This window comes from Aythya ferina (genome assembly GCF_964211825.1).
Source record: "Aythya ferina genome assembly, chromosome: 7".
Lineage (NCBI taxonomy): Eukaryota > Metazoa > Chordata > Aves > Anseriformes > Anatidae > Aythya > Aythya ferina.
Window position 1 is genome coordinate 33,820,140 of NC_140302.1, and position 8,641 is coordinate 33,828,780.

The following is an 8,641-nucleotide window of genomic DNA, read 5'->3' on the forward strand; positions in this document are numbered from 1 at the left end:
ATGGCTTGTTCCTCACCCAGAGCATCAGCAATCTGTATTTCATAAAAATAAGAATGTGGGAAAGGAAGTCAGTAGTAACTTTAAATATCTGCAAACTCCAAGTTCCCTGTCAAAATCAAAGGAGTGTGTCCAAAAAGAACAAAAAGTATTGGAGGCAACATTCTCACAGTGTGGCTATAAAAGCCTAATTAATTAACAAAGCAGGCTAATTAGAGAATCAAACTGGGATTTGGTAACAATATCCAGAGCACTAATAAAATTAATCATGTGTATACAATTAATATGCTGTGAAGATTTGGGCCAATAATTTCTAACTTTGGGGTATCCTTTGACTGTCAAGCAAAGGTGAGGAAGATCTTGTGACCATGCCATTGATCAGATCGGTTCTTGGGCATTAATTAATGCAGGAGGCCCTGTAAGGTAAAATCCACAGAGACATCTGTAGTGCCAGTGACTGAGCCAGGGTCAGCTCATCTGGCTCGAGAGACCCTATTTATTTTCAGCCTCTTGAGCATTTCCTTGAAATTATCTCATATATGATGGATGTATTTAAATGAGATCGTACATAAATGCCCGCTATAATTAATAATGAAAGCAGCTGTGAGAACTGTACAGGTTCATTTACCCAGCCTCCAGCACAGCTCATGCTGGGTCCCATCAGCACTGCCACAGCTCCGCACACCGGGCACGCTGGCTTAAACTGCTCATACAAGCGATTAACTGAAAATCTGAAAATCTGGTGCAGAGAAAATTAGTTTTTCTTCCTGTCAGTCTAGGGTTTTCTGGAGTAGATAACCCAGTCCTGGCTTCCATGGAGTGATTTTACTCTATGCTGTCACAAGGAAGAAAACCTGTCCATAACGATGTGTCTGCAGCCACCACGGTGGCAGCCTGCATGCCCTGTCCTCTCTTCCTCTTTTCTTTGATATCCCCTTATGCTTGTGGACGGTAGAAGGGCATAGCTGTGACCTATCTTCTGCTGGTCAGAAAGGGTCCTCACAAGCAAGCTGCAGCAGGTCTGTTCATCCTGCAGATGCAAGGGAGAGCCCGGAGGGGACCCAGCTCTGGGTCAGGGTGAGGGGAGAAGCAGCCAAATAAAAATAACTCTCACGACTAACATTCAGAGGACAAAAACCTGGCATTTCAACAAGCCAACTGCTTTCACTTTGCAGAGAGAGAGGTATTTTTAAAGGTCTACTTCCATACCTCTAATGAGAGCCATATTTTTAGGAGAGCCATGAAAGTAAATTGCATTTGTAGAAAACTTCAGTCTTTGGACCATTGCTAGCCTTGACTGTGTTTGCAGGCACTATTATCTTGCCTTATAAAAATGTTTCTTCCGTGCTGGATGAAGTGGTTGTGCCACAAGACATAGTCCAAAACAGACTGCAGACAGGCGCCTTCCCTATAAGACTGACCAGTGTCACACGTCCCTCTTTACTTGTGGTTGCCTAGCTCACACCAAAGACAATGTCTAATTTGAGCCGTATTTCTTTATGTTGTTTTGAAAAATAACTACCTGAAGGTGAAATCTGAGACTTAAAAACTTGAGAGGGGAAGAAAGTATTTTTTAATTTCACCACAATCGAGATGCCAGTGTTTGCGATGCCAACCCACAAAAAATGTTGGCAATTTTAGAAACATTTCAGAACAGAACTGCAAGTAGGATGCCAGCATAAGAAATACTGCCTTCCAAAAACTAAAAAACTCTGTTTTTCTACACTATGCAATAGAACACTTGACTGTGGGCTAAAAGTCCCCTGGGTGTAAGTAGGTTTCCAACAGCAGAGGGCTCTTTTGGCTCAGCAAATTCCGGAATTATCAACTCTGGTAGCTGAAACCAACTAATAAATAAAAATCAGAACACGAACGAGCTGCAGATTTTTAATGGCAAGGCTAAACTTTATTGGAACTTAACTGGTGACAGATGTAATAGAGACTTTAGAATGTCTTCAAAAGATATGAATTTGGGTGCAGAAATAATCTAAAAAATCTCTCTTTCTAGTCTGTACCATGTGGTAGGTCAAACTGAGTAACCATAAAAATCCCTCCCAAATTTACATCTTCTCATTCCTCTATGGAAAATGTCGTGACCTGAGGATGTGAGACTAACATGATTCTAATTTTTAGGCTTTATATGTTGGTATTCTAGAAATTTGTTTTGATTGAATTGTTGTCTGCAGATTTTTCACGTTTGGTTGGGTTTTAGCTATGCAAGTTTACTGGTTTGATATGTTTACAAAGTATTTTGAAATCCCATCTGAGGCTTGGATATATGATTTGGAAATAAATCAGTGTGTAAAGTAGTTGAAATTGCTAGCTTACTGTTCTTGGTCACTGGAAAATGATACTTTTTTCCCATAGGGACATGAAGTTGACATTACAGATCTGTAATATAGTAATCTAGTCATGCATCTTTTAGTCCTGAGGCCACTTTGTGCACTCAGGATCTTGGAAGATTAGAGCAGAAATGAGCGGATGTGCATGTAGACACAGAGAGTTTATACGCTTGTCATGGCTGAGTTCATCATGATCTGAACCAAATGACTGGCACAGATATGACTTCTATATTATTAAGCATACTTTTTCCACTCTAAGCAAGAAAAGCATTGAAATGTTCTGCTATATGTTCCATCTAAACATTAAAAAGTATCCCTACTTAACAGGAGACTCCACAACACTTCAGGATCAAAATTTGGCATTAATGGCTGATGCTCAATGTCATTACAGGAAGTTTCTTGCAATAAATCAGATGACACATATTTGGTGCCTAATCCTTATCGATGAATTGTGATATTTTTTTCTCAGTTCTGAATTTCTCACTAATATTTCTCGTAGAAAACTGCCATCTCTCTCAGTAGAAACTGTGATTAATCTCTGCTTCACCTGAGCCTGCCAATTGGAGGTTCCCTTAACTCAGCATCGTGCCTAAATACACCAAAATGATCTGATCATGTATACAACCCAGGTGGGGTCTCTTCATGGGATATATGGAATATGCGAATGGAAACTAAATAGAGGCAACTCTTTGAAACTCATAAATAAATACCATATGTCAAACCTTCTCACATGCCCTTGTGTAAATTGTTGTTTTGTTTGCACTATGTAACCAGATGTTGTTATATAAAATATCTCCCATGCTGAGAGCTGTTACTAGAGGCTGCAAAGAGCACATGCCATTAGCAAAAGAAACAGTGTTCTTAGTGTTTTTTTCTTTTTTTTCCTTCTATGTGCAACAGTTTATAATGCATTATCTCTTACTCAGATTGATTTACACACGCCTGAAAGAAGAACCAGGCTCTCTTTATGCAACACCCAGTGCCAGCATTTCCATTAGCCTTGAAGACTGCTCATTCTCCTCTTCCTTAGAGGTAATGTGACCTTTTAGCTCCCAGCCATTGGGCTGAGGCCCATGCAAAAAGCTGTTCACTTGCAAGAGCAACATCAAGTGAACTGCTGTCCCTCTCTCCCAAAATACCCTGCCCAGGCAACAGGGTGCAAATGCATGTCTCCCCAGATGAACAAGTTATTGGCCTTACGTTGGGACCCAAGCTTTGCCTTTGCTACTGATCCACTTAATATATATTCTTGAGTTCATTTTTTCTGTTTTCACACAAAGAAATAACATCATTAAAACTGAAAGATCTTCCATTTCAAGGCATTTCACCATAGATGACCTGACTCCACAGTTGGCACATTCTCGATGTACTGCAGAGCTGCTGCCTTTGTGCCATGTCCTGCTGAGGCAGGAGGTGGCTGGAGGTCTTCGGCCTTCCCAGGACAAAGCAGCAGCTTTCAGGAACAGAGCTGGGCACTTTGCAGTTGACTTGAATGGTGATTTTTCCCCTTCTGTTTTTGAGGGCCTTCTTCATAAACAATAAGAAGTTGAGGGGAAAAAAATATATATATATACACATATATGTATATTTCTGCCATTTCAATACACAGTTTTTCACACAGAAAAGGATCTGAGACAGGACCTGTGCATATGATCTCTTTCAAATCATTAATTTTTCAGAGCTTGTACTCCACAAAAAAAGGAATTTATGGATTAAAGGCAAAGAGCTCACTGACTTTGGTGAGTGCTTGGAGGGTGAGAACCAAAGGGACCAATTGTCCCCCTGAGAGCAAAAGGCAGGTCAAGCCATGTTTCTGAGTCTGTGTAAAAAAGGAAAGACTTTCCTCACAAAATGAATAGAGTATCTCACAACAATCTTCTGCTTTGATTTGAGCAGCCACCTTGATCACTGCTCGCTGCAAAGCCTTTGTGCTGCCTTTCACACGTGGAGATGTTTTAAGCAATTAGAAGAAAGCGAGATGAGAGCTGTTCTGCCACGTTCCTTTGGAGTTCATTGAAATGGCCCTTTAACAATGCAGCTGACCACCTACTGCTAGGAAATTCGATCAGAATACAAGATTACAGTGAAAAATTAACCTCCTAAGGAGCAAGCTTAGTTCTGTTAGGCTGAACAATGTGTTAAGAATATCTCTGAGCATATGGCTTCCCTATGATCCCCATTTAAAAGCAATCTGAACTGATTGATGAGAGAAATTAAAGGGTACATCTAAGCATTTCCTACAGCTGTTGAAAGAGAAAATTATTTATTTAAATTTTCCCTATAGGAATATAAGCCTCAAATCTCTATAAGGCTTCCAGCTATACCAGCATGTTTTTCAACAAGATAGGGGCATAAGGCCTCGGTAATGCTTATCTTACAAATGTTGCTTTTAACCCCCCACCAGCTACACTCATGTCTTTTGCCATCAGACAGCAGATTCTGTCTCCAGAAAGGAAATCAGAATGTATTTCAAATTAGCAGTGTGTTACTATTTTTATTACTACTATAGATATCCCTAAGCCCATAACAAGTATTTCTGGATACAGAAGCAGATCAAATCATAGTCACTCGTTCAGTAAGGGGAAGTTTTCATCTCTTTGGATTTGAATAGTTTTGAAATTCTACACCAATGAAATGTTTAAATTTGTTTTTACTGGTGGCATTTATGCAAGTACCTGGGACCAGCAGATTCCAAGAGACTTCCAGCCTATGGACTCTGCATGAACCAAGATGTTCTGGGTCCACAACCAATAAAAAAAGCACCATCATCATAGCAGAGCTGGCAAAAACCTTGTTACATGCTATAGAATTGTCTTAGAGAAAAGGTGTTGCTGGGCAGCCAGTTATCGAAATGATCTTTTAGTTCAACTTTGTGTGAATTTCCAGAGACCATCTGTAGGTATTTGTATTTCTTAATGTATGTACTTTCTCATCATCTTCTCAGCAGAAAAGCAGAAAACAGTAGAGACATTCAGAGGTAGAGGCTCGTTGGTTCTGTGTCAGTTTATTTTACCTACAGAATGATAAAATATCTTCACATGGGAGTTATAATTAAAGGAAATGTTTCTGCTCAGTTTGAGATCCAAGAATTAAAATTAAGTCTTGAATGATTCTATGATTCTAATGATAGTAGTGTCTCCAAAATGCTTTCTTGTTGTTTCTTCAGGACAAACTAAAAAAAAAAAAAAAAAAAAAAGGCCTTCTTGCATCTGGTAATACACGTTGTGTAAGTAATATTTTACTAAAAGCTCAAGGGTGACTTATTCATTTGATTCTTGACCCATGGTGCAAGCAGAATAATACATTCTCTCTGGTTATTCCAAATTAACCCTGGAAGAAAAGGCATCAAATGAGCTCAGGTCTAAGAATCTGTTGTGTCTGGAAGGTGAGATAATTGCTGCTGATGAGCTGACCTCAATTTCGGTACTTCAATATGCAGTCTGCTCAGGCTGGAGATACAGCCCTGCCCATCTTGTGCTTCTTAAAATCTGTATTCATCCATACGGCAATACTAATGCAATAGGTTCTATGCCTGAAGTCCCCCATGCCAAAGATTTTATCTGTCCTTTTGTGTTGTTTTCTTACATCTGATAGTCAGTATTGAGTCAGTGTTTGCTTCTCTGATAATGAACATCACACTGAGGTCTTTTCATCTTTATAAATATGGGGAAGTTAATCTTTCGTGGAAAATTACAGAAGTGCTCCAGAACACAAGAATGCATCAAATTTATATTTCTGATGGTGAAAAAGGCTCTTTGCCCAGTAGAGATCACCACTTTTGGTGTTTTTAGCAAGAAACAAAACCCCTGAGAAGAGCAGAAAACCCATAATAGCCTATCATCAAGCAGTGGCTATAATGGTATCTGTTACAGCTTTCCATAAGGTAAACAGTGACTGTTCAGTGAATCTCAGAGCACCTGGCTGAGGTATCCAGATGTTACAAAGGAGGTATCAGAAGAGAAAGATTAATCAGGAAGAACACACAGGTCACTGGTAAAACATGTAAGCTTTTAAATCAGGATCTTCAAATTGGTTTGATGCTCTAATTGTAATGGGAATTGGGAATCAACTGCTTCACAGAAAAAGGAGAGGAAGAAGAAAATAAGGAAGAAGGAAAAAAGAAGGAAAACTTCTTAAAAAGAATAGCAAATATCTAAAGGTGATGAATAGGAGGAGATGATTTATAATGATAAACTTCATGTTTGTTCAGCTAAACACAACACTGAAAGTCACTTGTTTGTAGTGAAAACATCTTTGTAAGTTACAGAGGTAAAGTTATCTGTAATCTATTCTACCATTGGAAAGGAGATAGGTGATCTTGTCCTCTTGAGCTGGCAAGCCTATGAAAAGACATAAAGCTTTTTTTTCTGAATCTGGTGATTATAAATAACTATGAGAAATGTACAGCTGCATATAAAATCTCCACAGAGTTAAGACAGAAGTGTTCAGTAACGAACGCACCCACTAAGATTTTTGTCTTCATCTTCCTTTTCTATTTCTATCCCAACTGTAATTTCTCCATTCAATGCCTCTCTTCTTAACATCTCATTTCTTTCTCTACCTTTCTCATCTTACTACATTTCTCTGTCCAAAAGAGACCAAAAGGAAGTGCTTCTGTGTAATATAGAGCCTGGAAGATGCCTAGAACTTTTGTAGCTGACAAATGACCTTAAAACACCTATTCTAGCTCCTTCTGAGCAAAACTTGAGGAGTACATTTGCCTCACTTGTAAGGTGTGCTACCATTGCTGGCTCCTCTGGGCAATTTTGGATTTTATGGCCTGATTTTACAGATGATTTCACTAGAGCTGCTGAAGATGTTTATGGCACAGAACTGCAGCATAACAGATCACAACTTGTCCCACATAACATAACATAAACGAATGAATATAAAAAATTGAAGTTCGTGTTCTTAAAGTGGAAAATACATTGCATCAGTCACATCTTGTCCTAGCAATGTCCCTGCTGCTATAAATTCATCAGAGTTGGTATCCTGATTTCCTGATTAATATCAGGAAAATATGAAATCATAACATGCATTCTAGCATGCAATGTAAGCAGCACTATTTCTATCAAGGTGCCTTTTTTTATGGCTTGTTCTGATGATAAATCTGCTTACACGTAATTGATTGTAAGTAGAGCTGACTTGAATCGTTCATGCTGTCTGAGTGATTAAAATTCTCCAGAAGGATCCTCAAATTACAAAGGTCATATAATTAGTCTCCCCTTAAGTGAGAAATTCTTTCTTCAGGGTCCATATGTAAAATATAGTGTAGCATGCAATACACACACCTCTGCATAGGTCAGTTTGGATCGTCCTTACCCCATAGCACTTCTCAGGTTCAGAGAATGGCCCCAGCTTAATGACAGACGCTTTGCACTTACCACTGCACAGAGCTGTTGTATTTTCCCATCATGAGCGCCATATGAGTAGCCAAGACTTTTATTATGAAATTGTTAAATAAGAAGATTAATGTTTTATGCAAAGTTTTTAATCTCAATTTGTCAATTCCTCTAAATCTCCGCTAGACTGCCATGAGGAATCTTTGTTTGGTTTAATTTGTTTTGGTTTGTATTAACTACAGATGCATCTGTGACAACAACAACAAAAAAGTCTTTAAAAAAAATGACAGATCTTTTTTCCTAATTTTAAGTCATGGAAAAAAATACTTCTAAAACTTTTAAAATCATCTAGAACAACCTAAAGAAGTCAATAGCTTTTTTTTTTTTTTTTTTTTCCTTCCAAAAAGCTTTCATTTAGATTATAGTACCAGATGTTGAATGTAAGTTCAGACCCAAACCACGAGTCTTCTCCTGTGTTTTCTTGCAATAATTGCCTCTGATGTAAATAAAGATGGTTGGAATTTTTTTCACACATAGGACAGGTACAAGTCTTCACAATAAAATGTAAAAGCAACTTCTCCAGCAAATCTTGAGTCTTTTAAGTAGCAATGTATTTCCATTCAGATCAGGAGTCCAATTTTATTCAGTGTTTTTTGAGTTGCAAAAGAGCTCATAAATATTTAATCTACAAAACTTTAGGCAGAACTTTGTAGCAATATGTGCTGCGATGTACATACAGATGAATTGATTGCAAAATAACAGCTTCACCATTTGAGGTCTCACAGAAGACATGGAGCGAGGAACTCTCCACTTAGTTCTGTACAAACTCAGTGTCGTCCACCTTGTTTTAATTTGTAGAAAAGTATTACTTCTCACTTCTGTTTCTTTCTTGACCTTGCTACCTGGCATGTTACTCTTGCACACCAAATCACTGTGACTTCAAGTCTCTCCCTAAATGTT